The sequence below is a fragment of the Carcharodon carcharias genome, chromosome 4 (genome assembly GCF_017639515.1).
Source record: "Carcharodon carcharias isolate sCarCar2 chromosome 4, sCarCar2.pri, whole genome shotgun sequence".
Classification (NCBI taxonomy): Eukaryota; Metazoa; Chordata; class Chondrichthyes; order Lamniformes; family Lamnidae; genus Carcharodon; species Carcharodon carcharias.
The window spans coordinates 77,706,878-77,729,316 of NC_054470.1; positions in this window are offsets into that span (position 1 = coordinate 77,706,878).

Sequence of the window (22,439 nt, forward strand, 5' to 3'; positions counted from 1 at the left end):
CAATGTCAGGGTTGGACCTGAGAGAACAGAGTGCAGTAAGTTCAGAGAGAGACAGGTTAGAATGGGTGAGAGGAGTAGAGAAATTGAGACAACTAACATCACGCCGACAGTTCTCAACGAAATTATCAAGGCACTGAGTGTGGATCTCAGAATGCGACGGGAACAGCAGTCCGAGAAATATTTTATGTCCTGGAGATACCTGTAATCCTGGGTGGGTTCAAAACATGAGCGATGGAATTTCAGCTGAAATCCACGTGGGGTAAGTCGGAGCCGGAGACAGTCACTGAGAAAGGAAATATGGCCGTGAAAGCGGGTTTTATATAATCATGGCTGATCTCATCTCGGCCTCATCTCCAAATTCTCGCCCTCTCCCCATAATCTTTCTACCCGTTACTAATTAAAAATCTGTCTATCTTCTCCTTAAATTTATTCAGCGTCCCGGCATCCACTGCACTCTGAGGTAGTGAACTCCACAGATTCACGACCCTTTGAGAAAAGTAACTCCCCCTCATTTCTGATTTAAATCTACCACCCCTTAGCCTAAAACTATGGCCTCTCATTCTAGAATGCTCCACAAGGGGAAACATCCTCTCTATGTTTAATTTGTAAATCTTATAGATTTCAGTTAGATCTCTTCTCAAAATTCTAAACTCTAGCGAGTATAGGCCTAAATTGCTCAATCTCTCCTCATAAGACAAGCCCCCCATTTCTGGAAACAATCTAATGAACCTCCTCTGAACTACCTCCAATGCAGCTACATCCTTCCTCAAATAAGGGGACCAAAACAGTGCACAGTACTTCAGGTGCAGTTTTACCAATGCCTTGTGCAGTTGCAACAACACTTCCCTATTTTTATACTCTATTGCTTTAGCAATAAATGCCAAAATTCAATTTGCCTTCCTTATTACTTGCTGTACCTGCATACTAACTAACAGTGATTTATGCACAAGGACACCCAGATCCCTCTGCACTGAAGCATTTTGAAGTTTCTCTCTATTTAAATAATAAGTTGCCATATCTAAAATGGATAACCTCACACTTATCCATGTTAAACTCCATCTGCCAAATTTTGACCCATTCACTTAACCTGCCCATATCCATTTGTAAATTTCTTATTTCTTCATTGCAACTTGCTTTCCCACCTATTTTGGTGTCATCTGCAGATTTAGCTATAGTACCTTCTATCCCTGAATCCAAGTCATTCGTATAGATTGTAAATACTTGGGGCCCAAGGACCGAATCCTGTGGCACCCTGCTAGTTACAGCTTGCCATCCAGAAAAAGACCCATTTTTCCCGAGTCTTTGCTTTCTGTTAGTTAGCCAATCCTCTATCCAGGCTAATATATTACCCCTAACTCCATGTGATTTTATCGTGTGTATTAATCTTTTGTGCGGCACCTTATCATAGGCCTTCTGGAAGTCCAGATATACTACATCTACAGGATCCTCATTATCCACTTTGCTTGTCACACCTTCAAAGAACTCTAAAAAATTAGTCTAACACGATTTACTCTTCATAAAACCATGCTGACTCTGATGGATTGCATTTTGACCTTCCAAATGGCCCATTACTACTTCCTTAATAATGGAATCCAACAATTTCCCAATGACAGACATTAAACTAACTGGCCTATAGTTTCTGACTTTCTGCCCCCTCCACTCCCTTTTGAATAAAGGCATTATATTAGCATTTTTCCAATCCACTAGAAGAGATACCAATAACCATTTGGTTCTCTACTAAGAAGGAACAATGGAATTCTGGTCAGAAGCACATAAACTGATTGTTAATCATTAATGCAACATGTCACATGACCCAAGCCTCTGGCCTTATTGGACAATTTTAACATTACATCTTTAGCCTCATAAGCAATCTGCTATTTAACATCCAACTGGTGAACCACCAAAGAATTATGACTAATGGAAACAAAGTAGCAGGTTAGCATGTGGGAGGGTGGATTCAACTTCATGGAAAATTATGAAAAACCTGAAAAGAAAGGACAGCCCAGGAGAGGCTATTAAAGTATCTAGAACACAAAATAGGACAGAGTGTTTGGAAATGGCTAGGAATCTAACTTCAAGCACATCAGATAAAGGGACGACAATGAAAAAGGGGATGGGAAATACAGGACTGAAGATGTTGTATCTGAATGCACGCAGTATACGAAATAAGGTAAATGAGCTTGTGGCGCAGATTGAAATTGGCAGGTAGGATGTGGTGGGCATCACGGAGACATGGCTGCAAGGGGATCAGGACTGGGAGCTAAATATCCAAGGATATACATCCTATTAACAAGATAGGCAGGTTGGCAGAGGGGGTGGGGTTGCTTTGTTAGTAAGAAATGAAATTAAATCGATAGCAAGAAATGATGTTGGGTCAAATGATATAGAATCTGTGTGGGTAGAGTTGAGGAACCTCATAGGTGAAAAAAACCATAATGGGAGTTATGTACAGGCCTCCAAACAGTAGTCAGGATGTGGGGCACAAGATACACCAGGAGATAGAAAAGCTGTGTAAGAAAGGCAAGATCACAGTGATCATGGGGGATTTCAATGTGCAGGTAGACTGAGAAAATCAGGTTGGTAGTGGATCCCAAGAAAAGGAATTTGTGTAATGTCTATGAAATGGCTTTTTGGAGCAGCTTGTGGTGGAGCCCACTAGGGAACAGGCAATTCTAGATTTAGTGATGTGTAATGAGGCAGATTTGATAAGGGAGCTTAAGGTGAAGAAACCCTTAGGAGGAAGTGACCATAATATGATAGAATTTGCCCTGCAATTTGAGAGGAAAAAGCTGGAATCAGATGTAACGGTATTACAGTTGAATAAAGGCAACCACAGAGGCATGAGGGAGGAGCTGGCCAGAATTGACTGGGAGATGAGCCTAGCAGGAAAGACAGTGGAACAGCAATGGCAGGAGTTTCTGGGAGTAATTTTGGAGACACAGCAAAAATTCATCCCTAGGAAGAATAAGCATACTAAAGGGAGGATGAGACAACCATGGCTGACAAGGGAAGTCAGGGAAAGCATAAAAGCTAAAGAGAAAGCATACAATGCGGCGAAGAGCAGTGGGAAACCAGGGGATTGGGAAGCCTACAAAGACCAACAGAGGACACTAAAAAAGAAATAAGGAGGGAGAAGATTAAATATGAGGGTAAACTAGCCAGTAATATAAAAGGAGATTGCAAGAGTTTTTTTAGATATATAAAGGGTAAGAGAGAAGCAAAAGTGAACATTGGGCCGCTGGAAAATGTTGCTGGAGAAGTAGTAGTGGGTAACAAAGAAATGGCGGAGGAACTGAATAGGTACTTTGTGTCAGCCTTCACAGTGGAAGACACGAGTGACATCCCCAAAGGTCAAGAGAGTCGGGGGACAGAGGAGAGTATGGTTGCCAATACCAAGGAGAAGGTGCTAGGAAAACTGAAAGGTCTGAAGGTGGATAAATCACCTGGACCAGATGGATTACACACCAGAGTTCTGAAGGAGATAGCTGAAGAGATAGTGGAGGCGTTAGTTGTGATCTTTCAGGAATCACTGGAATCAGGGAGGGTCCCAGAGGACTGGAAAATCGTTAATGTAACCCCCCTGTTTAAGAAGGGAATGAGGCAAAAGACGGGAAATTACAGGCTGATTAGCCTGACTTCGGTCGTTGGTAAGATTTTAGAGTCCATTATTAAGGATGAGATTTCAGAATACTTGGAAGTGCATGGTAAAATCGGGCAAAGTCAGCATGATTTCATCAAGGGGAGGTCATGCCTGACAAATCTGTTAGAATTCTTTGAGGAGGTAATGAATAGGTTAGACAAAGGAGAGCCAATGGATGTTATCTACTTGGACTTCCAGAAGGCCTTTGACAAGGTGCCGCACAGGAGGCTGCTCAGTAAGATAAGAGCCCATGGTGTTAGAGGCAAGGTACTAGCATTGGCTGTCTGGCAGGAGTCAGAGAGTGGGGTCCTTCTCAGGATGGCGGCTGGTGACTAGTGGAGTTCCGCAGGGGTCAGTGTTGGGACCACAACTTTTCACTTTATACATTAATGATCTAGATGAAAGAACTGAGGACATCCTGGCTACGTTTGCAGATGATACAAAGATAGGTGAAGGGACAGGTAGTATTGAGGAGGTAGGGAGGCTGCAGAAGGATTTAGACAGGTTAGGAGAATGGGCAAAGAAGTGGCAGATGGAATACAACGTGAGGAAGTGTGAGGTCATGCACTTTGGTCAGAAGAATAGAGGCATAGACTATTTTCTAAATGGGGAGAGAATTCCGAAATCTGGAGTGGAAAGGGACTTGGGAGTCCTAGTCCAGGATTCTCTTAAAGTTAACTTGCAGGTTGACGCAGTAGTTAGGAAGGCAAATGCAATGTTGGCATTTATTTCGAGAGGACTAGAATATAAAAGCAGGGATGTGCTGCTGAGGCTTTATAAGGTTCTGGTCAGACCACATTTAGAAAATTGTGAGCAATTTTGGGCCCCGTATCTCAGGAAGGATGTGCTCGCCCTGGAGAGGGTCCAGAGGAGGTTCACGAGAATGATCCCAGGAATGAAAGGCTTAACATATGAGAAACGTTTGAGGACTCTGGGTCTATACTCGATGGAGTTTAGAAGGATGAGGGGGGATCTGATTGAAACTTAGGGAATACTGAAAGGCCTGGATAGAGTGGATGTGGGGAAGATGTTTCCATTAGTAGGAGAGACTAGGACCCGAGGGCACAGCCTCAGAGTAAAGGGAAGACCTTTTAGAACAGAGATGAGGAGAAACTTCTTTAGCCAGAGATTGGTGAATCTATAGAATTCATTGCCACAGAAGGCTGTGGAGGCCAGGTCATTGAGTGTATTTAAGACCAAGATAGATAGGTTCTTGATTGGTAAAGGGATCAAAGGTTACGGGGAGAAGGCAGGAGAATAGGGTTGAGAAAGTTATCAGCCATGATTGAATGGCAGAGCAGTCTTGATGGGCCGAATGGCCTAATTTCTGCTCCTATGTCTTATGGTCTTATGGTCTAAGAAATAACCCTCCAGACAGAACAGCAGCCTTAAGCCGGTCTCTGCTGGAAGATTTCCTACTATCGCCTGCAGAACCGACTTAGTCTCGGTATACCTGCTCCAACATTAGCATCAAATGTAAAGTGAATTCTACAGCTCCGGTCTTTAGCCATCTGAACTCCTACATGAAATAATTGCTCTTGGACTCTGATTCTGGAGATCATGTGAATTAATATTCATTTCTGTGTTTCATGTACTGTTACTATCCATAGGAGTAAAACTCCTTTCTCTATCCCCCTTTTAGCGAGTGTGTGTGTGTATGTGTGTGTCTGTGTGAGTGAGTGTGTGTGCGTATGTGTGTGTGTGTGTGAGTATGTGTGTGTGTGTGAGTGAGTGTGTGTGTGCGTATGTGTGAGTGTGTGTGTGTGTCTATTTATGAAGTGGAGTGGGTAGTTGTGACCGCTTTTCCTGCAGGTTTTGAATGTGAAATAAACTAACCTTCTGAATTAATCATAACATGAGTTTTCTGCGAGTTATTGGTAAATTGGGTCACAGGAATCGACGGTTTGGGAAAACAAGCCACTGTATATTTTAAAAATAATTAAAAACACCTTCTGCTTATAGACAGGTGGTGAGAGGAATTAAGTGCCATTTGCCTTCTCCCTCCTATCCATAATGCAAACTGTTTTAATTCATATACCAAAATGCCCAGATTCCCCAGTACCTCAAAGTCCTTCATTCTCTCTGTTTTTAAATAATCTGCTGCTTTCCTATTCTTCCTGCCAAAGTGGACAAGCTCACATTTTCCCACATTACACTCCATCTGCCAATCTTCACGAGAATGGTTCCAGGAATGAGGCACTTCAGTTAGGTAGATAGATTGGAGAAGTTAGGATTGTTTTCTTTGGGGAAGAGAAGGTTGAGAGAAGATTTGAAAGAAGTATTCAAAATCGTGACAGGTCTTTATTCCCACTGATGGAAGGATCGAGAATGAGAGGGCACAGATTTAAGATAATTGGCAAAAGAAGCAATAGAGACATAATGAAAAACATCTTCATGCAGCGAGCGGGTAAGATCTGGAAATATTGCCTGAGAGTGTGTTGGAGGCAGGTTTAATCGAGGCATTCAAAAGGGAATCAGTCTGTTATCTGAAAAGAAAGAATATGTAATGCTTTGGAGAGAGTGTAGGGGAATGGCACTAGATGCGTTGCTCATTCAGAGAGCTGGTGCAGGCACAACAGGCTGAATAGCCTCCTGTGTTGTAACAATTCTGTGGTCCTTTGATTCTCTGAAATTCTTCACCAACATCCTGCGGGTTACCATTGACTAGGAACTTAACTAGAGTAGCCAAATAAATACTGTGGCTACAAAAGTCAGAATTCCGGCTGGGAATTCTGTAGCGAGTAACTCAACTCTCAATTTCCCAAAGCTTTTCCACTGTCTACAAGGTACAAGTCAAGACTGTGATAGAATACGCTTCATTTACTTGAATGAGTATAGTTCCAACAGCATTTAAGAAACTCAACACCATCTATATACAGCAGTCTGCTTGCTTGGCATCCCATCCACTGCCTTAATCATTCACTCCCACCAATGCCTGCACATCATGTGTACTCCATCTAAAAGATTCAATGCAACAACTTGCCAAAGCTTCTTTGACAGTACAACCCTAACCTGTAACCTCTACCATCTTGAAGGCCAAGATGAGCAGGTGCAAGAGGGCACCACCACATTCAAGTTCCCTCCAAGTCACACACCATGCTGATTTGGAAATATATCACCATTCCTTCATTGTTGCTGAATCAAAATTGCAGAAATTTCTCCCTAGCAGCACAGTGAGAGTCCCTTCTTCATATGGTTCAGAAAGGTAGCTCACCACTACCTTCACAATGGCTATTCAAGATGAGCAATAATCACTGGCCTTATAGGTAAGGTCTATATCACATGAATAAATAAAAATGAATCAAATTCCTGCACTTTATAACTATAGTGGCTTCCAACATTCCACTCTAGCACCCTGACCCCTGAATCCAATTCCTGCATTATACAACTGCACATTCTGACCTCAGAACCAGATTCCTGCACCACACCATTGCAACACCTTGACAAAATTCCTGCATCAAACCACTGCAGCATCCTGATTTCTGAATCAGATTTCGGCATCATATCACTGTATAATACTCTGATCTTTTAACCAGTTTCAAGTAATATGGCATTACAGCACTCTGACCCCTGGACCATATTCCTGCATTTTGCTACTAAATAAAATGGACAATGGATAGATTTTCATGAATAAAATGCTTTATAAAAAAAAATATTTTTAACAGACTTCTTCTCCACAATTTACATAGACTTTTATCATTAATACAACTAAGTATTTATTCATGACCAAGAATGTAGATCCAAACATTCTGAATGACCTTCATATTCTTCATCAATTAATATTAATAACACACCTCTGGAACAAAAAGCTGAAAGCAGGTAATGAGATTAGTGGCATTTATTATTTAAATGAACTCATAAAAAGGCTTCAGAGAGTTCAGGAAAGGAATCAGAGGAAATACATGTGCAGCCTCATGATTACTTAGCTGTTTTGATGAATTAATTATAGGCTATGACCATGTATTAGTTAAATAATATGTCACTCCGTATTAAATGGGACACTACATTGTACAGCTAAAAATATTGAACTTTCCTTGATAACTGTATTATGTGACGTTGCTTGGACTAGAAATATGTTATCCAGCTGACACTTTTAGGAAATGTACAAAAAGATGAGCAGGATAAACAGTTTTCTGTTTTCTCTCTGTTTTATCATTTGGAACAGTGAAAAATCAATCACAGTAACGTTAAGCAGGCCTTTTCATTATTTATTGGTGAATACTGAAGAGGGAGCTGTTGAGATGTTTTTCTCATCTATCAGCACACCTACTGCAGCAGAGATCATGGTGCTATTACAATTATTATGTATTAAAAATGCAATGCACCTAAAAGAGCCACTATTTTGATTTTTTAAATGTAAAATTGAACAGAAGACACCTTGCTGTTAAGGAGTTAATATACTTCTGATTGGAGAGGATATGTGATCCTTTCATGCAACTACTACATTCAGGTGCAATTGAACAATTGGATATTAGAAATATTTGAATTCTGCTGGATGTCTAGACACAAACGTGCTCGACCTCCTTGTCTAGGTCAATAACAGCAGTTGCATAAAAATTGTTTCCCAGGGTCAATAAAATGCATATATATCAAAGAATGTCTATAAACTTTATCCACTGCCTTAAAACATCTTCATTACTGTAATGAAACACACCATACCCTCCAGCTGTGCTTTGAATTTAAATTTTAGCAGTTGTTGTTATAGAATCCAAAATCCACTAACAGCAATTAACAAGTACATTTTAGTGTTCAGGTGGTCCCATTGAGAAAGAAAGCAATCTCCCTGTACTTTAATGGATAATCAACAGAGTTATCAGGCAAATAAAGAGCAAAGAAAACAGCAAATGCTGGAAATCAGAAATAAAACACAGATAGTGCTGGAAACATGCAGGAGGTTAGTCAGTACCATAGAAGGACAAATGGTTCAAGGTTTCACAATAGGCTCACATATTCCAATAGACTTGCTCTGTGATTTTAAAGTTTTGATTTATCAGACACTTTAATGATTGAAATGTTAAAGTTGAGCTATTATGGAATCAGTAAGAGGCACGCAATCAATGAGGGGAGACTTCGGCCTGAGTGAGACAGATACCGAGAGAGTATATGTGGGAATTTGGTTCAAAGTGGGAATTCAGTGCGTAGTTAGAAAGAGGAGCTCTCGGTGAGGTTTACTGCAATAGACTGCTGGGAGTTGGGTAATTAAGGGAGTTAGGGAAGGAAGGGAAAGACGTGTTCTTTTGCTTTCTAACTTTCTCAGCCTTCAGCAAGTGGTCAGACTCTGCTACAGGAGAAGAAGTTAGTTATTTGGCAAATATCTGGTAAGTGACTAAGGTTTATTTTATTCCTAAGAGTAAAAATAATCTAGCAACTGGTGCTAAGGTTAATAAAATATATAAAAACAAAAGTAAAATATATAATTGAATAAAATAATTAAATAGTTAATTAGAATGCACTAAGGATATCAGGCCAGGTGATGTGTCACAGCTGCAGCATGTAGGTATCCTGATGCAAGTTTGATCCAGGGCAAACACGTCTGCAATAAATGTTTGAACTTTGAGCAGCTTCGGCTCAGAGCTTATGAGCTGGAGGCTGAACTACAGACACTGCGGCGCATCAGGGAAGGGGAAAGTTACCTGGATTCTTTGTACCAGGAGGCAGTCACACCTCTTAGGACAGGATTTTCTGATTTGGTCAGTGGTCAGGAACAGGAAAGTGTGACTGCAAGTGAGGCAGGTAAGGGGAGTCAGAAGGCAGGAGTGCACGAGCTTTGGCCCTTGCAACTGTCCAATGGTTTGAGTTTTTTTCAGCTTGTTTAGCTGAGAGTGGGGGCTGCAGAATGGATGAGCTAACGCCATGGCACCATGGTACAGGAAGCCATTCAAGTTGGGGGGAGAAAAAAGGAACATAATGGTAGTAAGGGATAGTATATTCAGAGGGATTGACACCATTCTCGCAGCAAAGTGCTTGATGTTTGTGTCGTCTCCCCGGTGCAAGAGTTTGAGACATCTGCTCAGGGCTGGAGAGGAACTTGCAGTTGGAGGGAGAGGATCGAGTCATCATCGTCCATGTAGGTATTAACGACATAGGTGGGACAAGGAAGGAGGCTCTGCATAGTCAGTATGAGGAGCTAGGCACCAAATTAAGAAGCTTAAAGTTCATAATCACTGGATTATTATTTGAGCCATGTGCGAATTGGCATAGGACAAATCAGATTAGAGAGATGAATGCATGGCTCAAAGACTGATGTGGGAGAAGTGGTTTCCAGTTCGTGCAGCACTGGCGCCAGTATTGGGGAAAGTGGGATCTGCGCTGTTGGGACAGTCTACCCCAAACCATGCTGGGACCTGTGAGCTGTACAACTAAGAGAGTAGAGAGGGTTTTAAACTAAAAAGTGGGGGCAATGGATCAATTTTGGGAATATGTGGTAAATCAAACAACAAAGACAAAGCAAAAGAAAATGGTATTATTACGGGAAATGAGAAACAGACGATGACAGGAAGAGGTAGAGAGTACAAATCTAACAGCAAATCAACAGATGAAACTGGAGGTTATAAAAAGAATAAAAGGATCAAACTAAAAGCTTTGTATCTGAACACGTGTAGCATTCGAAACAAAACCGATGAACTGAAAGTGCACATAGAAATAAGTAAGTATAATTTGATAGCCACTACGGAGACATCGCTTCAGGAAGACATGGATTGGGACCTGAATATTGAAGGGTACAGGATATTTAGGAAGTACAGGAAGTGAGGGAAAGGTGGAGGGTTGGATCTGTTAATTAATGATGGTATTAGCACAATAGAGAGGGATGACCTAAGTTCCGGAAACCAGGATGTGTAAATGGTTTAGATAGAGATGAGAAATGATAAAGGCAAGAAGTCACTTGTGGGCATTGTGTACAGGCCCCCTAATAGTAACCACATGCTGGGGTAGAGCATAAAGAAAGAAATAATGGAGCTTGTCAGAAAGGCAAGGTGATAATCATGGCAGATTTTAATCTACATAAGCAGAACTTTGCGTTCCGTGGGCGGGCATGCACCTGACCCGATCATGTGTAAAATCACGCAAAATGACTTCGGGTGAGTGTCCCGATGTCATCACACTGTCATGTGATATTTCCCTTAGCAGTCACGTGCAGCAGTCGGAAGAGCGCCTGCCAACAATTACGTAATTGAACGAGATTTTTTGAGGCCTTCCCAACATTACAGTTAACAGACAGGCCAATCGGGCAGGTGGCCTTTACATTTTTGATGAAACTTCATCCAAGGGTGGATGAAGTCTCCATTAGAAAATAAAAAAAGAAGAGATATCTCAGGACAGCATTTTTCTGAGGTATGCTTTCAGGTGCTTGATTGCGCTGCTTGGACATTTTTTGCAGCTTTTCCGTGCTTCATTTTATTATTTGGAGATCGGCAGCTCCCTGAGGCAGCTGTCTGCTCACTGGAAGCGCTCACCCATGCCCACCCTCTTCCAGCTCCCACCCTGGTGGCATTGAGCTTTTCAGCGTGTATTTCACACTGGCTGACCATTAATTGGCCAGCCAGCATAAAATTGCATTCAGGGGCCAATCGCAGTTGGGGGTCCATTTCCCGACTGCTCCCGGGCAGAGCCTGATGAGGGAGAAATTCAGGCCATATAGATTGGAAAAGTCAGATGGGCAAGGATAGCCTAGATGAGGAGTACATTAAATGTTTTCAGCATAGTTTCTCAGAACAGCATGTTTTGCAGCCAACCAAGGAGCAGGCTATGCAAGGCCTGATATTGTGCAATGAGAAGGGAGTAATTAATGATCTCATAGTGAAGGTGCACCTATGTAGCAGCAACCACAATATGGTTCAATTTTACATTCAGTTTGAAAGAGAGAGAGGAGTGACTCAGAGACTATGGGCAGAATTTTGCCCTCGTCGGGTGGGGTCGGCGGGATCGAGCAGGAGCGGTTGGGAAGCCGACCGCCGTCCGCAACTGGGGCCAGACCGGATTTTCACACTGGTGGGCCAATTAAGGACCGCCCAGTATAATATACTCACATCAGCGCAGCCTGTGTGGAGGTGGGAGTTGGGGGGAGGAGGCCGAGAGCACAAGTTCATGCATGCTTGAAAGTGAGCACTGGAAAAGCTCCCTGAGGCACAGAATTTTTTTTTAATGACAAATCAAAACCTCATCCCGCCCATGGATGAGGCTTTGCAAAAAATGCAAAGGCTGCATGACCCTTTTGCTTGACTGCCAACCGTAATGTTGGATGGGCAGCAAAAAATTTAATTTGCTTACATTGTTAATGGCCTTAATAGGCCTTTTAATTGTCGGCAGGCACGTTGCCAACTTCCGCGTGCACCTGCTGACTGAAATATCGCGTGAATGTGCGATGACATCAGGACACTTGCTCGAGCAGGTCAGGCGCGTGTTTGCCCACTCAGCGAAAAATTCTGCCCTATGTTTTTAAACTTAAACAAGGACAATTATGAGGGCATGAAAGCTGTGCTGGCTAAAGTGAATTGACAAATTAGGTTAAGGGGTATATTATTAGAAGATAATATTTAAGGGGATATTTCAGAATGTACAGAATAGTAACAACTAACAACTAACAACTAATAACCAACAACTAAGAAAAAATGCAAGGCACGGACACACCATCCATGGCTAATGAGAAACATTAAAGATAGTACCAAACTTAAAGAAAAAGCATATAATTGTGCAAAGACAGGGGGCAGGTCAGAACATTAAACAGAATATAAGGAACAGCAAAAAATGACAAAAAAGTCTGAAAATTAGGGAAAAAGTAGAGTGTGAGAGTAAGCTAGCCAGAAATATAAAAACAGATAGTAAGCATTTTTATAAATATTTTAAAAAGAAACAATTTATCAAAGTGAGCATTGGTCCAATAGAAAGTGAGACTAGAGAACTGATAATGGAAAACAAGAGATGGCAGATGAATTGAACAGGAATTTTGCATCAGTTTTCACTTTAGAGGATACAACTAACACCCCAGAAGGAGCTATAAACCAGAAAATGGAAGTGGGGAAGGAACTTAGGAAAATTACATGAATCACAAAAGACTAGTATGCAGATACAGCAAGTAATTAAGAAAGCTCGTCAAATGTTATCATTTATTGTGAAGGGAATTAAATACATTAGTAGGGAGATTATGCTTCAGTTATACAGAGCACTACTGAGACCACATCTGGAGTACTGTGTACAGTATTGGTCCTCTTGTTTAAAGAAGTATGTAAATGCATTGGAAGCACTTCAGAGAAGGTTTGCCAGATGAATAACTGGAATGGGTGGGTTATATAATGAGGAAAGGTTGGACAGACTAGGCTTGTATCAGCTGAAGTTTAGAAGAGTAAGAGGTGACTTGATTGAAACTTATAAGATCCTAAGGGGTCTTGACAGGGTGAATGTGGAGACGGTGTTTCCGCTTGTGGGAGAACCTAGAAGTAGGGGTCACTGTTTAAGAATAACGGGTCACCCTTAAATGTTTTAAATAACAGAGATGAGGTAAAACATTTTCACTCTGAGGTTCATGAGTCTTTGGAACTCTGTTCCTGAAAAGATGGTGGAAGCAGAGTCTTTGAATATTTTTAAGGCAGAGGTGGATAGATTCTTGATAAGCAAGGGGGTGATAGGTTATTGGGGGTAGGTGGGATGCAGGTTTCAGGTTACTATCAGATCAGCCCTGATCTTATTCAATGGCATATCAGGCTCAAGGGGCTGAATGGCCTACTCCTGATCCTTGTTCATATGTTCGTATGAATTAGAAGAAATAGGTTGTTTAAATAAGTTGGAGTTTAATTTGCTTACAGTAAACTAATTAGTGTGGCTCTTGTGTTGATTACAGATTAGCTTTTTTTTTTACAAAATGTAATGAAGTATAACCGCAGAATGTGTGAACAAATTCTGTGTTAACTCCCACCACAGCCATTCAGCCAGCCCAGTTTTAAAGAGCTCTGCATCCTTTTAATGCTAAATACAAACTAGTTGTTCAAAATAGGCTAGCAGATTTGGCTTTAGTTAACTCCTAAACATGTGCAAGATGTGTCAAATGTCCGCTGGACAGCCTCTTCCTCTGCCTACACCTCAAGCGAGTGTGAACTGCCCTCACCAATGTGCACTGATAGACTACATGGCGATGTTATGTCCACCAAGTTGCTGCTGGTATCTGCGCTGGTGCATGCTTGACAGAGAGTGGATGATGCTGGTGCATGCTCAGCATGCTGGTCCTCCGGGGTCAGGGGTGGGCCTTCAGGCTCCTCATGGTGACTGGCTGCTGGTGAGCCTAAAAGGGAGAAGAAGGACATATCATTAGTTTTAGTCATGACGCTGTCACTGTGCATGCCTGGCACCCTGATGAGACAAAGATGTGCATCATGGTGCCTTCGTCTTTCCATTATCAATTAGGGATTCTAGGTTTGGGCCTCACATCAGTGTAGGGACTACACTGGAATGGTTGCAATAACAGACATTCTCACCTCAGTGCACCGCACCTTATCTCCCTCTGGCACCCCAACCTCACTGAGGCTGCTTGATCGAGGTGCATGTTGCCTCTCCAGCTCCAGGGCCTCCTGCTCATATCTAGTAAGGATTAGGTGTGGGGATCCCCCACCAGTCCGCGACCTCTCAGCATTGTTAAGGGATGTTTTCTCCTGAAAGCTCGAGAAGCATTGATTAGACTCTTTACCTGCAATGCCATTGCAGCCTGGCCAACCCCAGCTGAGGAACATGGGGCCTACTGCCCCATCGGCCTGCCCTCCCGCCTGCCATGTCCAGCCGCAATGGTTTCAGTTGATAAGACTTCAGTGTCCTTCCAGGGTAGCCTTCCAGGGGCTGCCGAGGCTGCATTTGAATCACTATTAGACCCAGTGGAGAACATGCCCCTGCCCCCACCCACCCATTCCCAAGCGACGTGTCATGCTGGGTAGGCCCGCATAAAATCGCGGAACACTGCCGATTACGGGCTGCAGTCGGCTTCCCGACTGCCCCTGCCCATCCCTACCGATCCCACTTGTCAAAGGCAAAACTCTGTAAAAGTTTTCTTGTCAAAATTTAACCTAATTATATGGTAATGCCATTTTGAGGAAGAAAATTAATGCCTCTAGTATACTCCATCAACTGACGCAAGCAATGCAAGTGCAAAAACGTGATTATAATGCTCATACCCAAACAAAGCGCAGATTGCCAGCTTCTGACTGCCAATGAAATTCCTAATGATCATGAAAAAGTGGTGGGGCAGTTGATTCTTTCAGTCATTAGAAAGTGGATGGCAATTTATTAAAGACTTATCTTTATTCTGAAGACACAAATTTTATTCAGTCGCACTGGTGGAACCGATAACCATTGCCTGCAGATATAATTAAATGCTAAACTGGCACAGTTATTGCAATAGCTTATTTAAATTCAGTCTCTTTGGCTCCCCATAGATATATACTACACTATGCTAAAGCAAAACCCAGTCAGTATGCTGCACACTTACAGCTGATATATCCCACTGCCGATTCCAAATCTCCATATTCTATTAGTATGTAACACTGAGAAACTGCAGGTGAAATTGAAGCACCATTGCATGTGACATTGAGCTTACACACAAACAATGCATTCTTGATGCTGTCATCATGCTCCATGTTCATTAGCACAATAAACCCATATGTAAGTAAACTGTCTGTAAATGCAAATGTTGTGAACACTGGTAAAGAGGCCATTTCAGTTTCTGAAGTCCAAGGGGCCAGTCACCATTCGCTTATGTTCAAAATATTGGATATATTTGTGATGATTTTTGGAAAGTATTGCTGTGTGGACTCACCATGTTAAAAGTATGAAGAGGACCTTACGGAAAATAATATAGGACGGATATTTTCAGTCATTGCAATGTAGTAATCTAACTTAGTGGTTAAACTGGCATACCACTGTAAGGCTTGTGGATTTTGTATAATTGTCTAATTAAATAAAACTTAAAGTTTCCCTTAAAAATACAGAATGGCATAGATACTGGTATTCTGAAATACAAACAGAAAAAACTGGAACTATTCAACAGGGTCAGGCAGCATCTGTGGAGAAACAAAGGGCTGGATTTTAGGTTTTTCAATGGCCTGAGGGAGGCAGAACAGAAACTGATGGGTCCAAGTGTTCCTGCCCCTACGATCTCACCCAATTAAAGATTGGATGGCCAATTAGTGACTGTCTGGAGGGAAGGAGGCCAATTATAGGTGCATATGAAGCTTAATTCCCTACCACAAACCATTCATCTTGCTCCATCCCAACTTTGCAGTCATTATTGGGGCCAGTTTCTCATGCCTATTTTTAGATGCTACAATATAGCCAACTCTTGTGACTTTGAGTTGATATAAAAAATAATATGAATTAATTTTTGTTGCAGCTACACTCACAATAGAATATGAATCACACCTCGGCGTAAATACATAACTTGAGGGTTCTGAGAATTGGCTGTAGGCCAGGACATCATGTAGCATATGGATAATACCACAGTCACGGCTAGAATTGTAAAGGCCCCTGATCTCAGGATCAGTCATGGTTATTCATTGAAGGCAAATAAAGATGGAAAAAATGTCATTAAAAATCATACAGGCATTGCCACCTTCCCCAGCAAAATCTGATACCAATGACAGACCTTTCCTATTGTCCTTGTGCTGCCTCATTTAAGCTGGTGTAAAACAGTCTGGAACATTTTACATCCAATGTCTGAAAAATGCAGCAGGCAACAAAAAATTGTGAGCGATTGAATTGTTAACAAACTTACTAGTTTGCTAATTCATGATTTCAAAATGGTGGGTGGGTGGCACCTGTGCACCTTCTGTATTATCGGGGAATGGCATGAACGTGCAAATTAGGAGCAGGAGTAAACCACTTGTCCCCTCAAGCCTGTTCCACCGTTCAGTAATATAATTGATCTAATTGTAACCTCAACTTTACATTCCCGCCTATCCCGATAACCTTTAGATCAATAAATTAATCAAGTATTTGAAGCTTTATATGGGCCATGTCAGCATACTCTGACCAGATTCTTTCTTATCGAGTGGAATCTGCTCATCTGCTAAACTGCTTGTATCAGCTGCTATTCATTTGACAAAAATCTCATGGCTTAAAAATATTCAAAGACTCTGCTTCCATCGCTTGTCGAGGAACAGAGTTCCAAAGACTCACGACCCCCTGGGAGAAAAAAAAATCCTTGTCTCTGTTTTAAATGGGCGAGTCCTTATTTTTAAACAGTGACCCTAATTCTAAATTTTCCTACAAGAGGAAACATCCTTTCCACATCTACATCCACCCTGCCAACCCAACATCATCATGCCAAATTTTTGTCAGCATGGGGTTGGGGGGGTGTTGTAGGGGAAGGAGGTCTGATTTGGGAATGTAAAATCCAGCAAAAAGTTAACGTTTTCAGCCTTTGACCTTTCAAATGGTCTTTGACCTAAAACATTAACTCTGTTTCTCTCTCCACAGATGCTGACTGACTTGCTGAGTATTTCCACCATTTTCTCTTTTTGTTTTAAATATTTTAATGTTATGCCCTAATATTTTTCAAATTAACTTTCTTAGGGTTTTATTCAAATTTGGGTATATCTTTACGCTGATAGAAGCTATTACTGTCTATATCAACTACCAGTTAGTGTAATTGATGTTAGGGAAGAATTTCACTTTTGTTATGATGGAGAAACAATTTTTAATTGCTGACTAGAAAAATGTGAAATGTTTTGTTGGATGTAGTATTCATCCATGAGGTCTAGGAAAGCCTCAATCTTGATATGTGCTAGGCCAGCTAGCCTTAAGCTGAAGACAGTGATGGGAGTCCTACTCCGGCCCCCTTCCACAACTCTTTCTCCGGTACATCGATGATTACTTTGGTGCTGCTTCATGCTCTCGTCAGGACTTGGAAAAATTTATTAATTTTGCTTCCAATCTCCACCCCTCCATCATTTTCACGTGGTCCATCTCTGACACTTCCCTTCCCTTCCTTGACCTCTCTGTCTCAATCTCTGGTGATAGACTGTCCACCAATATCCATTACAAACCCACCGACACCCACAGCTATCTCGACTACAGCTCCTCACACCCCACTTCCTGTAAGGACTCCATCCCATTCTCTCAGTTCCTTCGCCTCCGTCGCATCTGTTCCGATGATGCTACATTCAAAAACAGTTCCTCTGACATGTCCTCCTTCTTCCTTAACCGAGGTTTTCCACCCACGGTCGTTGACAGGGCCCTCAACCGTGTCCGGCCCATCTCCCGCGCATCCGCCCTCACTCCTTCTCCTCCCTCCCAGAAACATGATAGGGTCCCCCTTGTCCTCACTTATCACCCCACCAGCCTCCGCATTCAAAGGATCATCCTCCGCCATTTCCGCCAACTCCAGCATGATGCCACTACCAAACACATCTTCCCTTCACCCCCCTTATCGGCATTCCGTAGGGATCGCTCCCTCCGGGACACCCTGGTCCACTCCTCCATCACCCCCTACTCCTCAACCCCCTCCTATGGCACAACCCCTTGCCCACGCAAAAGATGCAACACCTGCCCCTTCACTTCCTCTCTCCTCACCGTCCAAGGACCCAAACACTCCTTTCAAGTGAAGCAGCATTTCACTTGCATTTCCCCCAACTTAGTCTACTGCATTCGTTGCTCCCAATGTGGTCTCCTCTACATTGGAGAGACCAAACGTAAACTGGGCGACCGCTTTGCAGAACACCTGCGGTCTGTCCGCAAGAATGACCCAAACCTCCCTGTCGCTTGCCATTTTAACACTCCACCCTGCTCTCTTGCCCACATGTCTGTCCTTGGCTTGCTGCATTGTTCCAGTGAAGCCCAACGCAAACTGGAGGAACAACACCTCATCTTCCGACTAGGGACTTTACAGCCTTCCGGACTGAATATTGAATTCAACAACTTTAGGTCGTGAGTCCCCTCCCCCATCCCCACCCCCTTTCTGTTTCCCCCTTCTTTTTTTTCCCAATAAATTATAAAGATTTTCCTTTTCCCACCTATTTCCATTATATAAAAAAAAACCCACTAGAGCTATACCTTGAGTGCCCTACCATCCATTCTTAATTAGCACATTCGTTTAGATAATATCACCAACTTTAACTTTAACACCTATGTGTTCTATTGTACTATTGTTGTTGACATCTTTTGATGATCTGCTTCTATCACTGCTTGTTTGTCGCTACAACCACACCAACCCCCTCCACCTCTCTGTCTCTCTATCTCTCCGCCCCCCACACACACACCTTAAACCAGCTTATATTTCAGCTCTTTCCTGGACTCGAACTCAAGTTCTGTCGAAGGGTCATGAGGACTCGAAACGTCAACTCTTTTCTTCTCCGCCGATGCTGCCAGACCTGCTGAGTTTTTCCAGGTAATTCTGTTTTTGTATGGGAATATTACAGTTGGATACAGTGTCCTGGGCCAAGCAGGAGAAATTCAGTTCAGGTTGCTACCCATGATTGTTGTCTAGGGGCTGGGAAACACATGTGTAGGTAAGCTAAGACTTGACTGTGAGGACATGACCTAGTTACCCACCAACACCCAGGCATATAATGATTAGTCCTATGAGATGGTGTAATAGTATATACCAGAATGAATCCATGGCCTTGACTGTGGTAGTTGTGCCAACATTGTGTCTGTGATCAGTGAATGGGAACCTGATGTACAAGGGGCGGCAGTTTCAAATGCATATCCTTGCATATCCTTGGCATCTACCCATGTCACATGCTTAGAAACTCAGTTGTATGCCCACCCATGCGGGAAGGAAGCATTTCCAGATCCTGGCATTGCTTCGAAAAGCCACCAAATGAGGGATGCAATCCAGTTAGTTTTTAAGTGGAGCAGGCTGCTTAACCTTGTAGAGTCAGTAGACCTCACATCACCTCACTAGGTGTACTTGCTCTATTGCATCGCCCATGTCCCTTTGCTGACAAGGACTAAGGAATCCTAACTGAGGGAATCCTGCTCTCATCCGAAAAGTAATTTGCATTTAAAAGGGCTGGATGGAAATTTCACTTTCCAAAAGTGTCTTAAACTTTCAGATATTGCAGAAAGCTGGCATAACAGAAGCCGAGTGAAACCCCTGAGACACTTCAGAGGCAATGGTTGCTTGAGAGGAACAGAGAGAATGAAGAGAAAAAAACAAGACCATGGCTATTAATGTTACACATAAATAATTACTCAGCAGGACTAACATGGGAGAAAATAATAACATTTTGTGCCTATTGTGACTAAATTAGACAACAGAAAAAATATTAGCAAATTTATAGTGGCATATTGTGGCTTTGTACATGCTTTCAAAAGCTAAAATATACAAGATAACATGAGTCAGGCTGCTTTAATGTGTATTGTCGATTTGGTTCAATGGATTTCAGCAGCACTTTTGTATGCTATGCACAATTATTCAGTGCCTTCAGTGGTTCAATCTAACCTCCAGGTAAAAGATTTCTGACCTATTTAAAAGTGGAAAAATTTATAGTGCTGTATTTCTACATGTTTTGTTTCGACCACACGGTGCACATTTTCAAAGAATAGTTGAAAAACAGTTTACAACACTGATGCACAGTGCCCTTCTTACACAAATGGTGAACACATGCTGGTCAGCACAATTCACTCACCCCTGTTACCAATTAACTTTCAACCAATGCGCTAAATTGTTATTTACATTAGCAAAGGCACTAACTGATTACAGGCGTTTTTCTATTTAGTAAAATAAATCTCACAATTCACAATTACCACATTCATCTTTGCACATTCTGAACGCATTTTATATGATGAGTTTCATTATATTGTTCTTTCATCAACTCACAAAGATAAAAAATAAGGAAGGTGATTTTCTAACGTGCGACATTAAGACTCTTTGGAATGATGTGGTTAAATTCCTCCACCTGCTACCAGAGCTGGAACACAGAACTTTCTGATAAACACAGATTAACATACATTGCCTTTAACTTATACCTCTGCTACTTCCAACTGCCTCAATTTTAGAACAAGCTGCATGGCCAGTCATGTTGTCTGTTGCCATTGGTGACATGAAAACCACCCAAAGCTATGGCTTCGCACATGCTGCCTGTGAAAGCAGACCCAGCAGTGTGATGCAAAGCACCTGCCACTGCTGGCTACTGCCCACTGCCATATTTTATTTTTGGAACTGAGTACTATTCATGCCACTTCAGAAAATTCATAAACTAGCGCACAAGTGAGCAAAAGATAATCATGAAGGACACTATTGATCCATCAGATGTAAAAGAGTGATCTAGTTAACTTCATTTGCTTGCTCTTCCTCAGACTCTTATACATTTTTCCTTTTCAAATATTTACCCAATTACCTTCAAAACCTGGTGATGATTTTTGCTTCTACGATTGTTTCTGGTAGGGCATTGTATGTCCTAAGGGCCCTCTTAGAAACTTAGAATGAAATATGCAATAACAAAAATTATTCTCCTAACAACTCCTTGGTGATAGTCTCATTGTACCATGATAAACAAATAAAAAGTCAGAATCTTATGGGTGAGAAATGTTCTGAGTACAAAAGTGGGTGGTTAATGTGGTCCCAAACAGCATGTTAAATTTGTGCTGGAATCTCATTAAAATGTATTTTCAGCACCAACTTCATTGTTCAGTTATTCCAGTGCCTATTTGGTGGGTTGAAAATTAAGCATCTCTGATGACAAATAATGGCAGACTGGAAAGAACATTAAGCAACAAATATTAGCTGCAATGCCTGCAGATCGAGTCCCCAAGTTCTCTGATGGTGAGCTGGAGGCCCTAATCCAGGCAATGGACAGGAGGGAGCAATCCTGTTCCCCCGCAGGTGGCAGAAAGTGTGTCCAGGTGACAATGTTTTTTTTTGTTCATTCACAGGATGTGGGTGTCGCTGGCAAGGCCAGCATTTATTGCTTATTCTTAACTGCCCTTGAAAAGGGGGTGCTGAGCTACATCCTTGAACCGCTGTGACTTACCTGGCACAGGTACACCCACAGTGCTGTTAGGGAGGGAGTTCCAGGATTTTGACCCAGTGACAGTGAAGAAAGGGCAATATAGCTCCAAGTTAAGACAGTGTGTGGCTTGGAGGCGATGGTGTTCCCATGCATCTGCTGCCCTTGACCTTCTAGGTGATAGAGGTCACAGGTTTGGAAGGTGCTGTTGAAGTAGCCTTGTCCAGTTGCTGGATTACATCTTGTAGATGGTACGCACCTGTTGTCACTGTGCACCAGCACTGGAAGGAGTGAATGTTGAAGGTGGAGAATGGGTACCAATCAAGTGGGCTACTTTGTCCTGGATGATGTTGAGCTTCTTGAGTGTTGTGGGAGCTGCCCTCATCCAGGCAAATGATGAGTATTCCATCGGACTCCTGACTTGTGCCTTGTAGTTGGTGGACAGGCTTTGAGGAGTCAGGAGGTGAGTTACTCACCACAGAATTCCCAGCCTCTGACCTGCTCTTGTAGACACAATATTTAGCTGTCCCAGTTCAGTTTCTGGTCAATGGTAACCCGTGTTGATGGTGGGGGAATCAGTGATGGTAATGATGTTGAATGTCTCCTGTTGAAGACAGTCATTGCCTGGTACTTGTGTGTTAGTTGGCACTTATTAGTGCAAACCTGGATGTTGTTCAGACCTTGTTGGAAGCAAGCACTGGCTGCTCATGTATTTGAGGAGTGGTGAATGGAACATAGTGCAATCATTAGTGAACATCCCCACTTCTAATCTTATGTTGGAGGGTAATCGTTGCTCAAGCAGCTGAAGATTGTTGGGCCTAGGACATTACCCAGAGGAACCCCTGCAGCAATGTCCTGAGGCTGAGATGATT